Raw genomic sequence first — 20,296 nt, 5'->3', positions numbered from 1 at the left:
TAAGAGAGCTAAAATCAATCCCAAGAAAAAGACAGTATCTTTAACAACTGATGCTGGCAAAACTGGATCTCCACATGCAGAAGTATGAAACAAACCCCCTGCCTTACACATTATACAAAAATCAACTCAAAATGAATCAAGGACCTAAATCTACAACCTGATGCCATCAAATTTCTAGATAAAAATATCAGGGAACTCTGCAAGACATTGGCATTGGCAAAGACTTCTTTTAAAAAACCCAAAAGCACAGGAAATCAAAGCTAAAATTGACAAATGAGATTATACCAAGCTGAGAAACTTCTGCACTGCAAAAGAAACACTCAGAAAGTGAAGAGGAAAGCAACAGAATGGTAGAAAATATTTGCAAACTATGCAACTGATAAAGGATTAATATCCAGAATCTATAAAAAGCTCAAGCAACTCAATAACAAACAATCCAGTCAAGAAACAGGCAAAGGACTTGAACACCCATTTTTCAAGAGAGAAAATTCAAATTGCTAGCAGACACTTGAGAAAATGCTCAGCAACACTAGCCATCAGGGAAATGCAAATCAAAACCACAATGAGGTTTTACTTCACTTCAGTTAGAATGGCTCTCATACAGAAATCAACAAACAACAAATGCTGGTGATGATGTGGGGGAAAAGGTATCCTAATCCACTGTTGGTGGGAATATCAGCTAGTACAGTGATTGTGGAAGACAGTATGGAGATATCTCAGAAAGCTAAAAATAAACATAGCATATATCCCAGTAATGCCACTCCTTGGATTTTGCCAAAGGGAAATGAAAGCAGCATATGAAAATTATCTATAGCCACGTTTATTACAGCTCAGTTGACAACAGCTAAGACATGGAATCAACACAGATGTCCATCAATTGTTGCCTGGATAAATTTTATATATATAAAATACAAATTTATATATATATGTATATAAATTATATAAATTATATATATATATATATCGGAGAATACTACTCTGCCATAAAAAATAATGAAACCCTGTCTTTCACAACAAAACAGATAAAACTGGCAACCATTATACTTAGTGAAATCAGCCAATCCCAAAAACAGAAATACCATATATTTTCCCTGATCTGTGGTAACTATTAGAGTACTGAAAATGGAATTGAAATTGACAAATGTAAAATATAAATTGATACTTGATGATTGTTTATAACCCTTGTCTCTACTGTTGAGGAACAGTGTTTTTTTCTTCTATTTGTTGAGCTCTTATTGTAGGGTTAGTCCTATATCATAAACTGAAAGTAGATTATTATAAAAATTAAGAGAGGGAATAAGGAAGGAAGGAAGGAGGAAGTGTTAGAGCATTTGGGGGGAGGAAGGGTAGCGTGGGAAGTGTCACTATGTTCCTAAATATGTACGTATAAAATACATGAAATTTGTTTAGCATAAATGAAACTAATTTTTAAAAAGAAATATTGGCCAAGAATATGAATAGACATTTTCTAACACAGAGGTACAAACAGCCAGTAAGCAAGTAGAAAGATTCTCAGCATCACTAATCATTAGGGAAATGCAAATGCAAATCACAAGCGTATTGAGATAATATCTAACACTCATTAGGATAGCTATTATTGAAATAGGAGAAAATAACATGTTAATAAGGATGTGTTGAAATCAGAACACGTGTACACTGCTAGAGGAATATAAAATGATGCAGCCATTGTAGAACATAGCATAGAGTATCCTCTAAAAATAAACATTAAATTACTATGTGATCTAGGTATTTCACTTTTGGATTTATACCTAAGAGAACTGAAAGCAAGGACATATAAAAATATTTGCATACCCATTTATTTTCTTAGCAGTATTATTTATGATAGCTAAAAGATGGAAGCTAACCAAGTCCATCAACAGATGGATATTCAAAATTGGAATATGTATGAATATTTTAACTTCTCTAGAAATATTTTATATGTATATAGTATATACTTATAAATATTTATTATATAGAAATATTTTATATATTTATGGAAATATTTAACTTCTATAGTTAAAATGTTCCTTTTAACATCTATAGAAATTTTGATCCATGGCATAATCGGATAAATGTTGTAACTTTAAATAAAATAAGCCAATTACAAAAGGACAAATAATGTAGATTCCACTTACATAGGATACATAGCAAAATTCAATTCATAATGAGCCAAAACAGAATGATGTCTGCTAGGGCCTGCAGGATTGGGAAAATAGGGATTTATTAGTTAATGTATGTGGAGTTCAAGCTTTGAAAGATGTAAAAATTCTGGTGAAGGTGTGTGGTGATTGCCTCAAAACAATGTGAAAGCAACTTATTTCCCTTGTACACATCTTAAATGGTAATAATGGTAAAATTTATATATGTTTTATCACAATAAAAATAAACTTTGGCATGACCATACCAAGAAGGAAACAATATTAAGGAAATACATATACCAGGAGGCAAAATTTAGAATTTTTACACGATCAAGATTTGGAATGGTGCACTAATAAATATCATACGATAGAATCATGACCCAAAAGAGAGCTAATTTGCTAAATTCTACAGATTCATACTAGCTAATATCTAATTTCCAAACTGAAAGGAATGAAATTCCTGATATACCATTCTAAACTTCATTTTATCTTGAGGATTTATATGCATATATACCTGCCTCTATAGATGGTTTTAAAAATAAGAAGAAAGCTTTCTGTTAACAGTCTTTTTCATTGCATTTCAATGCATTACCAGGCCTGGCATTATGGCATTGTGTGTTAAGCCACCCCCGGTTCCCTGTTGCTCCACTACTAATCCAGCCCCTTGTTATTGGCCTGGGAAAGGCAGAGAAAGATGGCTCAAGTGCATGAGCCACTGCCATCCACTTGGGAGACCTGAAAGAAGCTCCTGGCTCCTGGTTTAGGTCTGGCCCAGTCTTGGCTGTTGCCGCCATTTGGGAAGAAATCCAGTGGATAGAAGACCTCTCTGTAATTCTGCCTTTCAAATAAATAAATATATCTTAAAACAAATAAATAAAATGCATTAATTGAAAATTCTAAACGAGCAAGATTACTGCAAGCTACAGAAATCATAACACTGGTACTGTATAAAGACACTCATGTAGACTAAAAGAATAAGTAACTCAAAAATAAACCCCTGTATCTTATGCTTAATTGATACTTGCCAGTGTGTTGATTGGCAATTAATGATTGATTTAATAATTCTGGGATAACTCTGAGGTTATGTATGAAAGAATAAAATTTGACCCTTATTTCATACCATATATAAAAATTCATTCAAAATGGATCAAAAAGGGAGATTCCAAGATGGTGAATTAGGGAATGACATACTGCACTAGGCTATTGATAAACAGTAAAAAAAAAAAAGAAAACCGTGTAGGAATTGCACTCTCAGGAAAATTTGAAAGAAAACTGCACTGGAAATCCTGCAAGAGGAAGAGGAATGCCATGGACCTGTGTGGAGGGTGCAAATGCACAGCACGGACATGAACACAAGCACAACTGCAGCAGCCAAGTGCCAGAGTGAGTGAATGCTGCAATGAACTGCTGCAACCCATGGTGATATAGGTAGAAGGAGACTATGGTTTGAGTCTGGACTGGAGCCCTGGGGACTGGCAGTTGCTTGTGGTGGCCCATGGACATAGTGGAAGTACAAGGAGCACATTTACCTGCCCCAACTTCCCCACAACAGTGCCCATGGCTTAGCTAAGAAAGGGCAGGTGCCATTCTAGGTTAGGGCAGGAGCTCCAGAAGACTTTGTGATTACACATAGGAACTGGTTGATAAAGGCCGCCATCTTCTCAGCAGTACTGGCATCAGTGGCAGGGAGAGAGCAATATTTTTTCAGTGGCTCGTGTGTGTGTGTGTGTGTGTGTGTGTGATCCAGAGATTCCAGTGGAGGGAAAAATCCACAGTCCCCACTGACTTTAAGTCTGGCTGGGAAGTGGCTGAACAACCCACAGTCTCCCAGGATCAAGAGCTGTTTTGGGGAACATCTGCCTCTCTGTTAACTGGACAGGCTGGCAGGGTAGAGAGAAACCTCTGGACCCAGCCACTGTGGGAGTCTTGTGTGGAGATTGTGGGGACTTGGTGGTTACATGAGAAGCTGCAATGTGTAGCTGGGTCTCTTGGCAATTACTCGGTGTTGCTTCACATGCTCAGAGCTCCTTAGTTGCCTAGAGCATGTCATTGCAGCAGGAATTGTGCTTAAAGTGAGGTCTGTGCAGATAATATGTGAGGTTCATATGGTAGTATGGAACACACTGGGGACTAACTCTTGGATATTGAGATCTACCATGCCCAACTTCAGTGTTAACTTGGACACTTGCCTGGAGCACTGACAAGAGCTCACTGGCCACACCAACCACACACCAGTTGCTATTCAATGAATGTGCAGACATTCCAGCAAGCCACAGAGGCGCAACTCAAAGAAAAAAGCCTTCTGAGGAAAAAAAAAATCAACTCCACAAATGCCTAAAAACAAATGTAGAAATTCAAAAAATAATAAGGAAGAAACCATGACATCCCCAAAGGAACATGATAACATTTCAATATTAGAATGTAAAGATGAAGAGATTGAGAAAATGCCAGAAATGGAATAAAAAATAATCTTAGGGTTACTCAAAAGCCATCAGAAGCCAAATGAAGAACTAAAGAAAACTATACATGAAATGAATGAAAATTTTTCCCATGAAATTGAGATTTTAAAGAGAAATAAAAATGAAATACTAGAAATGAAGAATTCAACAAATCAAAAAAAAATGTGGTGGAAAGCCTTAGCAGCAGAATTGGTGAAGCAGAAGAAAGAATATCTGAACTAGAAGACATATCTTTGCATCTTACAGTCAGACCAAAAAGAAAGAGCGTAGGAGATTTATGGGATACTATCAAATGACCCAACATATGGGCCTTAAGTTTTCCTGAAAGCGTGGAAAGAAAATGGACTAAAAGGCCTATTTAGTGAAATAATTACAGAAAACTTCCCCAATTTGGGGATAAAAAGAGATGTCCAAGTACAGGAGGCACACAGAACTCCTAACAGACATGACCAGAAAAGATCTTCACCACAACACATTTTCAAAATAAAACATAAAGAAAAGATTCAAAAATATTCATGAGAGAAACTCCAGAGTATTTTCAAAGTATCTTCAATTAGGATCACAGCTGACTTCTCATCAGAAACTCTACAGGCTAAGAGAAACTGATACATCATTGGCCCAACTAATAAAAAAAAAATAGAGAAGACCCAAATCAATAAAATCAAGGATGATAACCTAAATGCAACAACAGATACCATGGAAATAAAAAAAGAATCATCAGGAACTACTACAGAGAGTGATATGCCAAAAAATTGGGAAATATAAAAGAAATGGATAGATTCCTAGACACATACAAAACTGAGTCGTAAAGAAAGAAAACCTAAATAGATTAATAACCAAGATAGAAATTGAATCAGTAATAAAGACCCTTCCAACAAAGAAAAACCCAGGACCAGATGGCTGCACTGCTGAATTCTAGTAGACATTTAAAGAAAAACTAATTATATTTCTCTTCAAGCTATTCAAGACAATTGAAAGGGAAGCAATCCTCCCAAACTTCTGCTATGAACCCTACATCACCTTAATTCCAAAAAAGATACAACAGAGAAAAATAACTCTAGACCAATATCCCAGATGGACCTAGATGTAAAAATCCTCAACAAAACATTGGCCAATTGAACCCAACAACACATAATAGATATCATTCACACGGACAAAGTAGGATTTATCTCTGGTATGCAGGGATAACATTTGTAAATCAATAAATGTGATATATCATATTAACAAACTGAAGAAAAAAACCATATGGTTATCTCAATAGATGCACAGAAAGCATTTGATAAAACACAATTTAATGATGAAAACATTAAGCAAATCAGGTAGAGAAGGAATATTCCTCAACACATTGAAGGCAATTTAAGACAAACCCAAGGTCAGCATCCTATTTAATTGGGAAATGTTGGAAGCATTCCCTCTAAGATCTAGAACTAGACAAGGGTGCCCACTCTCACCATTGCTATTTAAGATAGTCCTGGAAGATTTAACCAAAACATCAGGTGGGAAAAATAAACCAAAGGGATACAAACTGGAAAGGAAGAACCAAACACTTCCTATTTTCAGATGTCATGATTCTATATATAGGGGATCCTAAAGACTCCACTTAGAGATTATTAGAGCTCATAAAAGATTTTGGTAAAGTGGCAGGATACAAAATCAACATGGAAAAAAATCAATAACCTTTGTATACAAAGAGAATGCTATGGCTGAAAAAAGAACTTTTAAGATCTGTCCCATTCACAATAGCTCCAAAAAAAATCAAATACCTGAAAACAATTTAACTAAGTATGTCAAAGATCTCTATGATGAAAAACACAAAACACTAAAGAAAGAAGAAGACCATAAAAATGGAAAATATTCCATGTTCATGGATTGCAAAACTCAATATCATCAAAACATCAATACTACCAAAAGCAATTTAAAGATTCAATGCAATCCTAGTCAAAATATCAATAGCAATCTTTGCAGATCTAGAAAAAATGATAAAACTCATAGGGAAGTACATGAAACCCTGAATAGCTAAAAAAATCTTATACAACACAAACAAATCCAGAAGCATCACAACACCTGATTTCAAGACATACTACATATTAGTTATAATCAAATCAGCCTGGTACTGGCACAAAAACTGATGGGTAGACCAATGGAGCAAAATAGAAAATCCAGAAAAAATTCATGCATCTACAACCAACTTATCTTTGACAAAGGAGCTAAAATCAATCAATCCCTGGAGAATGGACAGTCAACAAATGGTGCTGGCGAAACTGGATCACCAAGTGATCAAATTACTAGAAAACATAGAGGAAGCACTGCAAGACACTGGCATAGGAAAAACTGTTGGAAAAGACCCCAGATGTACAGGTAATCAAAGCCAAAATTGACAAATGGGATTACATCAAGCTGAGAACCTTCTGTACTACAAAAGAAACACTCAGCAAAGTGAAGACACAACCTACAGAATGGGAGAAAATATTTACAAACTGAGCAGCTGATAAAAGGTTAACATCCAGAATCTATAAAGAGCTGAAGTAACTCAACAACAAAACAAACAATTCAGTTAAAAATTGGGCAAAGGACTTGAACAGGCATTTTTCAAGAGAGGAAATTCAAATGGCCAACAAACACTTGAGAAAATGCTCAGGATCACTAGCCATCAGGGAAACGTAAATCAAAACCACAATAAGGTTTCACCCTATGCCAGGCTTCCCAATCATGGAAATTTACCCAAACCAAAAGAAATCAGTATATGAAAGAGTTATCTGTACCCCCATGTTCATTGCTTCACAATTTACAATAGCTAAGATATGGAATCAATCCAAATTTCCAACTGTTGACTGGATAAAGAAATACATACATATATATATATATATATGTATTTATATGTATATATACACACACTATTGAGTGCTACTCTGCTGTAAAAATGATGAAATTCTGTCTTTTGCAACAAAATGGAAACATTTTGCAACAAAACTGAAAACCATTATACTTAGTAAAATAAGGCAGTTCCCAAAAAACTGTTTTCCCTGATCTGTGGTAACTATAATAGAGTACCTGAAATGTAATGTACTGGAGTGAAACAGACATTTTGAGAATAAATGATTGTTTACAGCACTTGTCTCTTCCATTGAAGAACAGTTTTTTTTTCCCCCTTCATACTATTTGTTGAACTCTTTTCACTTAGTGTAGGGTTAGCTATACAATCATTAAGTAAACTGAAAATAGACTATCTTAAAAATTAAGAGTGACAATCTGAGAAGGAGGAGGAAGAAGGGTTGGAGTGTGGGCAGGAGAGAGGTAGGGGAGAAAGTGTCACTATGTTCCTAAAACTGTATATATGAAACATAACACTTGTACAACTTAAATAAAATTTAAAAAATAAAAAGTAAAAAATAAATAAATAAGTGGTAAATATGGCCTCCACCAAATAAAATGATCAAAGATAAAATATAATAGCCACATCTAGAAAACTCAAGTACAAAACATGACGGTATATCTTCATGAATTTGAATTTAGAAATGTAATTTTAGATATGGCACCAAAAACACAAACATGACTCTAAATTTGAGTTTGTAAAAATCAAAACCTTTCATTATCATACAACACTATTAAGAAAGTAAAAAGATACTATTCTGAATGGAAGAAAACTCTTGTAAAGGAGTCAAAGCAGTGGCACAAAGGGTAAAGCCACTGCCTTGCAGTGCCAGCATCCCATTTGGGTGCCAGTTGCTCCACTTCCAATCCAGCTCTTTGCTATGGCTTGGGAAAGCAGAAGATGATGGCCCGAGTTCTTAGGCCCCTGCACTCATGTAGGAGACCTGGAAGAAATTCCTGGCTCCTGGCTTCGGATTGGCCCAGCTCCAGCTGTTGCAGTCATTTGGGAAGTGAACCAACGGATGGAACACTTCTCTCTTCTCTGCCTCTGCCTCTCCTTAACTCTGCCTTTCAAATGAATAAATAAATCTTTATAATAAAAAACACTTGTAAGCCTCTATTATGAGTTGAATTGTACCACTGTCCCCAAATTCACATGTTGAAGTCTTAGCCTTCAGTATCATAGAATGCAACTGTATTTGGAGACAGGGCTTTAACAGGATAATTATGTTAAAAGGAGACCCTTGGGTAGTCCTTAATGCACTCTGACTTGTTCCCTTATAATTAAAAGAGATTAGGATACACACAAATAGACACAAGGGAAAAGCAGCATCTACATAAGCCAAGGGGATGCTTCAGAAGAAAACAAATTTGCTATCATTTTTCCTTGTACATCTATATTCCAGAACTATGATAAATTTATGTTAAGATACACAGTCTGTGATTTCTTATGACATCTCTAGAAAACTAGTACAACTGCATATCAGATAAGGGTTATATACAGTAAATATATAAAGGACTCTTACAACTCAAGAACAAAAATACTTGAATTGCATTTCTCCAAAGAAGTAATAAACATTGGCAGTAAGCACATGTTCAATGAGATGCAAATCAAAATTACACTGAAATACTACTTCATTACTACTGAGGCTATTAGGAGGCTAAAAATGGGAAATATGCATTATCTTTTATACAATTTTCCAAATATACTTAGAAACCAGAAAAAAAATAAAAAATAAAAAAGGGTTAGCAAGGAATGTGGAGAAAATGGAACCCTCTTAGTTTGCTAATGGAAATGTAATGGGTGTAGTCAGTGTGGAACAAGTTAGCAGTTAAAGTTAAATATATAATTAAAAATAGGTGTTCAAATAAAAACATGTGAGCCAATGTTAGTAGTGGCACTATTTATAATAGCTATAAGGTGGAAACAATCTACTTGATTTTATCCCAAAGACCAAGAAGTGCCGAGGAATGAACAATCTAAATGCCCACCAAAATAAGTATATAATAAAATATTATGTGTTCATGTGTGTATGTGTGTGTATATATATATATATATATATATACAGAGAGAGAGAGAGATGCATAGATTAGAATAGTATCATTCAGCCATAAAATGGGAATCTGTGTTACAACATCAATGAATCTTAAAAACATAGTGACTAGTACTCAAACAGTATTTTTCACTTTGTGTTTCTATGTGGGTGCAAACTGTTGAAATCTTTACTTAATATATGCTAAACTGATCTTCTGTATATAAAGAGAATTGAAAATGAATCTTGATGTGAATGGAAGGGGGGAGGGAGAGGGAAAGGGGAGGGTTGCGGGTGGGAGGGAAGTTATGGGGGGGAAGCCATTGTAAAACAAAGAAAAAAAAACAGTGAATTTGATGAGAGTGTTTTGGAATGAAATAAAAGTGATGTCTGTACAACAATGAATAAACCAATTAAATGCCTCTGAATTTCATATCTTAAAATGGGGAGAAAGTTTTATGTTAGTTGAGTTTCACTTCAACAAAAAAGCAAATTCCAATATGGATGATTCTCAAAGACCTAATTTTAAGTGAAAAAGTACCAAATATTAAAGAATGCTTAATTGTAACTCTGAAATTTAAAAGAAAATTTTAACTTTATGAATAGTATTTATAAGGAGTCAACTGCAAATATATCTAAATTTGAAACATGAAATTCATTTCTAAAAGAGTTAGGAACAAGACAAGGATGTCTCCTATTCCCACTAAAATTTAACATTCTTCTGGAAGTTCTAGTTAATGCAATAAAAGAAGGGTGGGAAGAAGAGATAGGTTTCATCAATAGAAATCAAACTTTTCTATATACTAGCAATCATCAATTAGGAAATGTAACAGGAAAATAGTTTCCATTACCAATTAACAACTCTAAACTATCTAGAAATAAATCTAAACAAAATAACAATCAAGGGGAAATAGATACCTAATAAATGTTATGAAGCTAAATTAAAGTACATAAAAGACAAATGGAGAAACATACCAGATTCTTTGATGAGAAATGCAATTTCACAAAATCTTCAATTCTCCCTGCATTAACCTATACATTTAATGTAACTTCTCTCAAATTCCAATAAGATTGTAGGGGTATATATTTGTTCTAATCTTCTGAAAGAAAAAAATGCATGAGAATGACTGAGAAGAGTGTGATGGCTTCAATGGGTCCCCCACAGGTTATATATTGGAAATCTAACCTGCAGTGTATGACTGTCAAGTGGAACCTGCATTGTGGTGAGGGGGTTAAGCTTGGTGTCTGTGATGCTGGCATCCCTTTTAGGCACCAATTTGAGTCCCAGGTTCTCCACTTGCAATTCAGCCCCCTTTTAATGTGCCTAACTGCCCAAGAATTGGACCCCCACAACCACAGAGACCTGGATGAAAGCTCCTGGCTCCTAGTTTCAGTCTAGTCTAGCCCCTGTTGTTGTAGCTATTGGAACGTGAACCAGCAGATGGAGCATCTCTCTTTCTCCCTCCCTCTCTCTCTGTAATTCCTTCAAATAACTAAATAAATCTTTAAAACGAAAAAGATAAGTGAGATCTTTAAAAGGTGATTAAGTCATGCATGAGACACGGTCTGCCCTCATAACCAGATTAATGTCATCAACAGGCAAACGAATTCCTGATAATGGATGAGTTAAGCCCCTTTTGCTCTGTCACTCTCAACCTCTTCTTTTTTTAAAGATTTATTTATTTATTTGAAAGGCAGAGTTACAAAGAAGAAGATGCAGAGAGAGAACTTCCATCTGCTGGTTTATTCCCCAAATGGCTGCAATGGTAGGAGCTGGGCTGATCTGAAACCAGGAGCTTCCTGGGTATAGCGGCCAAGCACTTGGGTCATCTTCTACTGCTCTCCCAGGCCATAGCAGAGAGCTGGACTGGAAGTGGACCAGCTCGAACTGGAACTGGCACCCACATGGGATGCTGGCACTGCAAGCAGCAGTTTTAACCTGCTCTGCCACAGTGCCAGCCCCTCAACCTCTTTCAACTTCTCACCTTCCACCATGGGAAGACCTCAGCAAGATGCCAGATGCTGAAACATCAATATTGGACTTCTCAATCTCTAGAAGTGTAAGAAGTAAATCTCTGTAATTTATAAACTATTCAGTCTCAGGTAATCTGTTATAGCAGCATAAAATGGAATAAGACAAAGATTCAGAAAAAGAATTACCACTGAGAGGTAATTACCAAATATTAAAATTAATGCTACAATATCTGAATTGAATGAAACTGGCAGAATAGACAAATGCATCACTGAAACAGAACAGAGATTCCACAAAACATATACATGCATATACAGGACTTTATTGAGTATTGGATTTGAAATTACTGAGGAAAGTGTAGTCTGTCCAACACATGATGTTAAGAAAACTTATTATCCACTTGGAATAAAAATTAGTTCCCAACTTCAGCCATATACAAAGCCAAAACCTAGATGAAATAAAATTTTAAATATGAACAAAAAGCTAAGATAAAGTACAGAAGACTGTACAATTTAGAGTGCAAACATTTTTGTTTTTAATGTCTTATAAAACTCAGGTGTTCTAAGAGAAGAGACTAAAAGGATGCATAGGTACAAAAAACTAGAAAACTGAGTGGAAATTCATCTATGACTTGGATGTGGTTTGTCTCTTCCAAAGGTTATGTTGAAATTCCCAATGTAACAGTGTTGAGAGGTAGTGAGATTCTTAAGTGTTTTTTGGATCACGAGTGCAGAGCCTTCATGGTTAATGCTGCTCTTTAGGAACTGGACTAATTCTCACAGGAGTGAGTTCTCATTCTTGTGTTTTAGTCAATCATGTAATTTTATTTTTATTTTATTTTTTAACTAAAATTCAATATAGTTCATAGATATAATTCTAAGAATATAAAGAGTTTCCCTTCCTCCCTTATATCCTCCCTTCCCCCTCTCTTCCTTTTTTTTTTTTTTTTTGTTCTCATTCTTAAAGGACGGGGTTAGTTACTATCAGAGTGGGTTGTTAAAAAGTGAGCACACAGCTTGTGTTTTGTCTTTCTTGCATGTGCTTACTTGCCTTTCTGCCTGGTTATGATGAAGCACAAGTTCCACAGCAGATGCAGCCTCCTGATCTTGGACTTCCAGTCTTTAGAACATGAGCTACATAAACTTCTCTTATAAATTATGTAGTCTTAGGTATTATAATAGCAACAGAAAACAAACTAAGGTAGCAACTTTCAACAAAGTTAACAGCCAAATGTTAAAACTGCAGAACACAAGATATGAAGACAATATGAATGACAAACAGCTAACATACCTAATATATGAAACTTCTTATCAATGTGAAAAGAAACTAATGCTTTATTAAGGATATGAACTGGTCATAAACAGCTTGTTAATAAAAGAGAAATATTAAACGTCATTAAACATAAAGAAAATTCTTAACCTCAATTTATTATCAAAATATGGAAAGTGAAACCACAAAGATATATTTGTTTACATGTTAAATGTCACTGATGGAAACAAAGACAATGCTAAAAAAGAAGTAGGAATCCTACATTTTTAGTAGAAGTCTAAATAAACATAGCCTTTCTGGATGGAAATTTGGTATTATCTATTTATATTTTAAATATACAAAGCTGTACACACAATTTCACTCTTAGGAGTTTATCTGACAAATGTAACTGGAGAAGTGACCAAAGTAAATTCACAATAACCAGAACAACATTTATAAGGAAAAATTGAAAACTAAAGGTCTATTCACACAGATTAATGATGATATATTCATACATTGAAATATCTTGAACATTATATTATGCAATCATTTAAAGGAATACTAAATATATTTACCAAGGTCAAAAAAATCATATATTTATAGAAGTGTTAACTATAATGTTAACATGTCCTCCCCTTGTCTTGGGAATTAGATGGGGGGAGGCTTTTATCTTAATTTTATTCACTTCTGAAATGGCTTGTTTTGATAAGAAATATGTGGAGGGCTGGCGCCATGGCTCATTTGGCTAATCCTCCGCCTGTGGTGCCGGCATCACATATGAGCGCTGGTTCTGGTCCCAGTTGCTCCTATTCCAATCCAGCTCTCTGCTGTGGCCTGGGAGGGCTGTGACAGATGGCACAAGTGCTTGGGCTCTTGCACCCGCATGGGAGACAGGGAGGAAGCACCTGGCTCCTGGTTTCGGCCATGGCGGCCATTTAGGGGGTGAACTAATGGAAGGAAGACCTTTCTCTCTGTCTTCCTCACTGTCTATAACTCTACCTGTCAAATAATTTTTTTTAAAAAGAAATATAAGGTACTTTTAAAGTTTAACAGTGAAATCTGAGGTAATAAATATATATATATATAAAGGTGTGTGTGTGTATATATATATATATATACAAGTTTTCTGCTTGTCTCTCGAAACTTCTCAAGACATCACTCCCATCAGTTTTTGAGTATTTCCTTACTTTCTGGCTCTACAAGATTCTCCAAGATCATCTTTTCCATTTCTTTGCCCACTTCTCCAAGAATACTTAGTACCATTTATTTAGAGAATTGTATTACAATCTAAGATCTAGGTGCTAAGTATACTTGTTGCTACTGGAGTGCCATTGATTCTAGACCCTCAGCTGACAAAGCATGAAAGTACATGTATCCTAAACTGTGTATATGCAACTTTATTAGTATTTCTTTTATATATAATTATCTATCTGTAGTAAGCTAAATGTGAGATCTTACTAATATTTTCAGTTCTAATATATTACCAGAATGGTCATTTATAATCCATATGGATCATTCAAGCTTTCTCCACTTATCTGTAGCTTCTCACTGCAACAGTAAGAAACCTTGTTTCCACTAGCTGCCTTCCATTTACTTAATTGTTCAGTTCTAGTACACAATTATATCAATATCAGAATTGTTAACTCGTATGTATCCTCGTGGGAAACAATTTTATTCAGAGTGCTAATGTACCATTGTTTTGCCATTTGTCTTACACTTTTCATTCATTTCCCAGGTTAGAACCTCCCTTCCTACAGTGCCATCCTTTCATATACTTTAATCTAGTTACGTTGTTTTGTAACATTCTAAATTCCATTCATAGGATTCCTCAATCTCCTAAATGACTTTATAAAATGTATATACATCAGAATTCACTCTTTGTGCTATAGAATTCTATAGATTTTGACAAATGTGTCATGTATTTCAGGTCTCACTGACCTGAAATCTCCCACTGCTTTGCCTACTGAACCCTCTCAACCCCTGGCAGTAACTTTGAACTTTTAATGATTACTATAATTTTACACTTTTCAGAAAGTCATATAATTTAAATCATACAGTATGAAAACCCTTTCAGAGTATGTCTTTCACCTAGCAGTTGGCATTTAAGATTGATGCCTTTCTGTGACTCAATACCTCTTTCCTTTCCAGTCATTAGAAAATATCCTATTTTATTGACAAACCACAATTTATTTATCCTCCCATTGAAGGACATCTTGGTTGCTTCCTATTTGGTGATTTATAAATTTGCTGTAAACCTGTGCAGGTAGCCCTGTTAATTTGACCTGCCATTTTCCAAATTCCTGCCTGTCCTTTAGCCTTCAAAAATAATTTTTGTCAAAGGAATGTATACTCATGAAATAAATTAAAAGCATAAAATATGATGAAGACTATAAGAAAGAACACTCAAAAACAGAGATAACCACAATTGTAAGTTTGGTGTTCTCCCCCACCCCGTTTTATGGATTTTTAATATATATCTTTAAAACTGTGAAATCACTGTATAAATAGAGGATTTTTCTTTTTAACTCTATATTACATTACCTCATATTTCACTGTTAAACTTTAAAAGTACCATATATTTCTATTTTTAAAAAAATTTATTTGACAGGTAGAGTTATAGACAGTGAGAAAGACAGGCCACTTTATATAAATATATATACAAATATATATAAATATATTACAAATATATAAAATATATATACAAATACTTTGTACTTACATATATATATATATATACACCTTTAAATATATACCTTTAAAACTGTGATATCACTGTATAATCTAATCTGGAACAATTTAATCAACAAAATAAAATAGTACTGGGTTGTAACCTGAATGATAAAATATCTGAGTCCATATTGATATAAATACATTATTAAATAAATGGCGCTATGCAAAAGAATTCCAAATAAATTATGTAGATACTCCACCCCTGTGTAGGTAAAGCATAACTCTCTAACGAAGTGTGGACTATCTGTAGTAACTTCTTTCTGAATAGTACAATATTAATAATGGGGGGATGAATAACACTTCAGTGGATGAAACTAACACACACTATCCTAAGCTAGGGACCAAGGTCAACGTCAACAGTAATGTCATGTTGACAATAGGTATGCTTATTATGTTATAAAAATGGCACTTGACCCCTGTGATCTTTATTCTAAGAACCTGTAACCCCAGTTTAATTATGAGAAACCATCTGCCAAATTCCACTTGAGGTATACATCTAAAAACACAGGAGCAAGGGTGTGAGTGAAGCAAGAAGGTAAGGCCATTTCCCTATGGCTTCTGAGCACAAGATATGTAGTTCATACCAGTCAAGACTTACACAGAAGGCATATATCTACAAGGAAATGTATGACAGAAGTTCATCAATAGAAGACTATGTGGTCAGGATTTAGCCAGCCGAAAAAGAAAATACACACACACACAAATCTACATAAAAACGAATTCATGTATTTGAGATTCAATCCACATTCTTAAAATAAGAAATATGGTATGTGTTTCAGTCTGTCACCAGTACCACAATGCTTTTTTCTAGATTCTTTGGAAGCCTAAGACAATTTATAAGGAATATAAATCATAGTGACTCAGAATCTTATGGCAATTTATTTGATGTAATGACACCCACTTGGGTGTTGTGTAAAGCAAAGCACAAACTTTTTTTTTTTTTTTTCCAAATGGATCACTCTAACTAAACGATCATATACTGAAGTTTTTAAAGTGCATCCCTCGCCCTGATATCATCTTATAGTCTATTCAGTTTCATTTCCTTCAATTACTCACTAGAAAGTTCCTAACAGTAAGCTAAAACTCTGACTTCTTGTAACATCTTAATTGATCTGACCTATGGAGGTATTCCAAGTAAATGTTATTTTTCCCTAATAGACCTTCAATTCTTTCACAAAAATATCACAAACTTTGGGCTTTAAAGTAAAAGACTTGATTTTTTTTTTCAATAACTGCTCTGTGTCTGTAAACTAGTCCTATCTTGGTCACTTTCCAAGTTAAGTGTGTCCATTATAATTGTGGCATTCTAATAACGACCCTATCTCTCAACATAAACTCTGAAGTACAGAATAAAACATTATGAAGGCTTTCTTTGTTCTGGACATCATGCCTCTATTAAACGGAGCCTAAAAGTTCATTACGTGTGTGTACACTGTAACTTTGCATAACTAGTTCATTTCAAACTTAGCAATAAATGAAAACCAAAGCTATGGGGCCGGCCCTATGGCACAGTGGGTTAAAGCCTTGGCCTGAAGCGCTGGCATCCCATATGGGAGCTGGTTCTAGCCCCGGCTGCTCCTCTTCCGTTCCAGCTCTCTGCTATGGCCTGGGGAAGCAGTAAAAGATAGCCCAAGTCCCTGGGCCCCTGCACCAACGTGGGAGACCAGGGAGAAGCACCTGGCTCCTGGCTTCGGATCAGCTCAGCTCCGACTGTTGCGACCATCTGGGGAGTGAACCAGCGGATGGAAGACCTCTCTCTCTATCTCTACCTCTCTCTTTAACTCTATCGTTCAAATAAATAAAAAAAATCTTAAAAAAAAAAAGCCTTCTTCACATGTGCTATTGTTAAAACACATACCACTTACCCTTGGTAACTCCATTTTTGACACAAAAGTACAGGACTCCACACTAGATTCTATTCAATGTAACCCTGCCAGATTTGGCTATTTTTTTCTCAAACTCTGAGGACCTTTGGATCTTGTTAGTGCCATTCAGTATACTTATTTTGCTTTCTACTTCAATATAATTTGCAATAGCTCAGGCATACTATTTTATTTTGTCATGCTAGTCATTAAAAATGGAATATGACGTTGGAAGCCTATGTCCACAACTTATTGTCACATTGTTGAACAGTCGATTCAAATTACTAACCTATTATCCTGTTATTATTATGCAGCTCAGTATTTCATTTTATCCTCAAGGGCATTTTGAGAAGTTTTCAAATGCCTTAGTGATACACACAATATTTATTGACTTCTGAGTTTTCTGGGAAGTACTTCAACAGACAGCAGGCATATTCCAGAACAGCTGAAGCATAAGTGAATGGTTCATTTTGATTGTCAATTTAGGCAACATATCATATGTATCAGGCCACTGTGGACAGAAGTACTGAAGTTTCAAATATTAGTCATGACTCAAAAGTCAGAAAGGTAAAACTCTAAATTGCAGTTATTGATTTGTAACAAAGCTGATTCTGACATGCCTTTTAATGTAATCTGCTCCAAGGTGAATTTCCACAAAAATATATTTATTTAACAAAAAATACCACCCAGTATATAATTTATTATAAAATCTCTATGATAGATTAATAGACGATTAGAATTTTAAAAATTTAGGGAAAAGAAGTATAGCATGATGGTTAAGAGCACACCATGGAATCTCAGACCTGGGTTAAAATCTTGACCATGACTTAATAACAGTGTAATATTGCAGAAGTTACTTAATCTTTGTTAGCTTAATCTGTAAAATAGAGAAGATAACCTCAGTTATATTAGTTAGTTATCTTTTAGAGTTATTATAAAAATTGAACATGTTAGTTATTATTATCTCAATAAAATAGATATTAATTTAACCTGATAAGACAATCTTCTGAAATCCAAGTTCATCAACTATTCTTTTAATAATGAACTGAATAGTCTTTTCTGGAATCACCTTAAATTTGTTTATCTACGTGTTGTACCAAAATTCCTGTCTTAGGGAGCCCCTATCTGTGCTCAGATATCTCAACACAATTAGAGCTATATGCCTCACTTCATGCCTATTTGGTGAATAATATCCTTATACATTGGGATAAGTAACTTTTTCAAGGTTACATTTACCAAACTTTTGAGTTTGTTTAGAGTAGCTTTTGCCAAGGGTTTTTAGCTATCATGAAAGTGTCTAAACCCTCACCAAATACATGCAGCACCTGCTGAAGCTTGCTCATTTGGTGTCTTCAGTCTAACATCCGTTTCTCTTTTACAAAGTTGGTTACTGCCAGAGTCTCCTAAGAGACTTCTGAGAAGAGTCACTGGAGAACAGGCCCTTAACTCTTGCCCTTCTCCCACAAACAATTCAAATGACCACTTGCAAGCAAAAATCAAGCAAATTCTGTACAAAATACAACAGACCTGTCAAGGAATTTCTGAAAAGCATGACACTGATGGGTCACACTGAAGGATATCATAAACCAAGGAAATTCTAAGACATCCTGACAAAGAAAAAAAAATCCAAGCAGAAACCCACCAATATCATCTTAAGTTTAAAAGAGCAAGGGTGGGGCCTGTGCTGTGCATAGCAGGTAAAGCCACCACCTTCAGTGCCACATCCCATATGGGAGCCAGTTCAACCCCAGCCGCTCCACTTCCAATCCAGCTCTCTGCTATAACCTGGGAAAGCAGTAGAAGATGGCCCAAGTCCTCGGGCCCCTGCAGCTCTGTGGGAGACCTGGAAGAAGTTCCTGGCTCCTGGCTTCAGACCAGTGCAGCTCCAGCCATTGGGGCCATCTAGGGAGTGAACCAGTGGATAGATGACTGTCTCTGCCTCCCTGTAGCTCTGCCGTTAAAATAAATAAATAAAGCTTAAAAATAAAAAAAGAGCAAGTGTTAGACATGGGTGCAGGCAATAGAAGACTGGCATGAGAACCTATTAGAAGTTGAGGAACTCTTCAAAACTTCTGTTATATTTAAGCTTAATATATTTTTAAAATAAAATAGTATCAAATTAGAAATATCACAGTCATCAAGTAGTTTACTTTTTTACATATTCTAAATCAAACTGTATAACGAACATTTCTATCAAAACAGTCTAGCCCAGGGCTGCAGTTATGAATGCATTTGAGGCTAATGTGATGTCTGAATATGAACCCCTTTATGAATTTGAGACAGAGCCTAAATGGCTCTCTTGCCACCCCAACCTAATCCCAGGCTAGGCTGACAAGAATTACTCCATTCATTACCATTTTGGGGCTTCCACTGTTACTATTTTGACACTGCAAATCAACAGAATCTGAAGCAGTCTGCTCCCTACCACAGCACAAGTTCAGCCATACCTAAATACAGGTGTTTCTTATGGTTTCTCAACAAATAAAAGGTGGTCCCAAACCAACTCAACAATCCCCTTTACTGCACCACTAGGGTTGGTTTCAGTGCTGCACTTCTAAATATGACTCCTCCTGCCTCTTGCCACCCACTCCAAGTGGTTAAATTGTTTATAATAACACTTACCTGAAATAGAGGCTGGTAGGGCAAATGAATAAAGTTGTCTTCGGGATGAGGTTCTCCGGCTGGTGTTACATCTAGCCCTAGCTCCTTTCAAACTATCTCAACATGCAAACACAGAGCCAGCAATATAAATTTACACCACACAGCAGTCCAGTCTAAGTTTAGTGAGGGAATGGCAAGCCAGTAAACAGCAAAAGGATACAAGAACTGCTTCACTCATTGGAGGAAGAAGGATAGCAGGTCAGGATGTACAGAAGAAAATCCAAAACAAAAAAAGCCTGTGAGAAGGATCTACAACATAATAGTAGGAAATTAAATTATGTAAGAGATGAAGAACAGTTAAAAGTAATTTTAAAATGTCAAA

At 35.5% G+C, this 20,296-nt stretch overlaps 1 pseudogene; it reads left to right on the top strand.

The window, feature by feature from the left end:
* LOC100352613 (serine/threonine-protein kinase PAK 5 pseudogene) overlaps positions 1–12,234 on the top strand; it is a 54,751-nt pseudogene extending 42,517 nt beyond the window's left edge.
* Positions 12,235–20,296: the final 8,062 nt, after the last annotated feature.

This window comes from Oryctolagus cuniculus, chromosome X (assembly GCF_964237555.1).
Source record: "Oryctolagus cuniculus chromosome X, mOryCun1.1, whole genome shotgun sequence".
NCBI classification, from domain to species: domain Eukaryota; kingdom Metazoa; phylum Chordata; class Mammalia; order Lagomorpha; family Leporidae; genus Oryctolagus; species Oryctolagus cuniculus.
The sequence above is the reverse complement of the archived record's forward strand: the minus strand, read 5'-3'. Positions and strand labels throughout refer to the sequence as shown.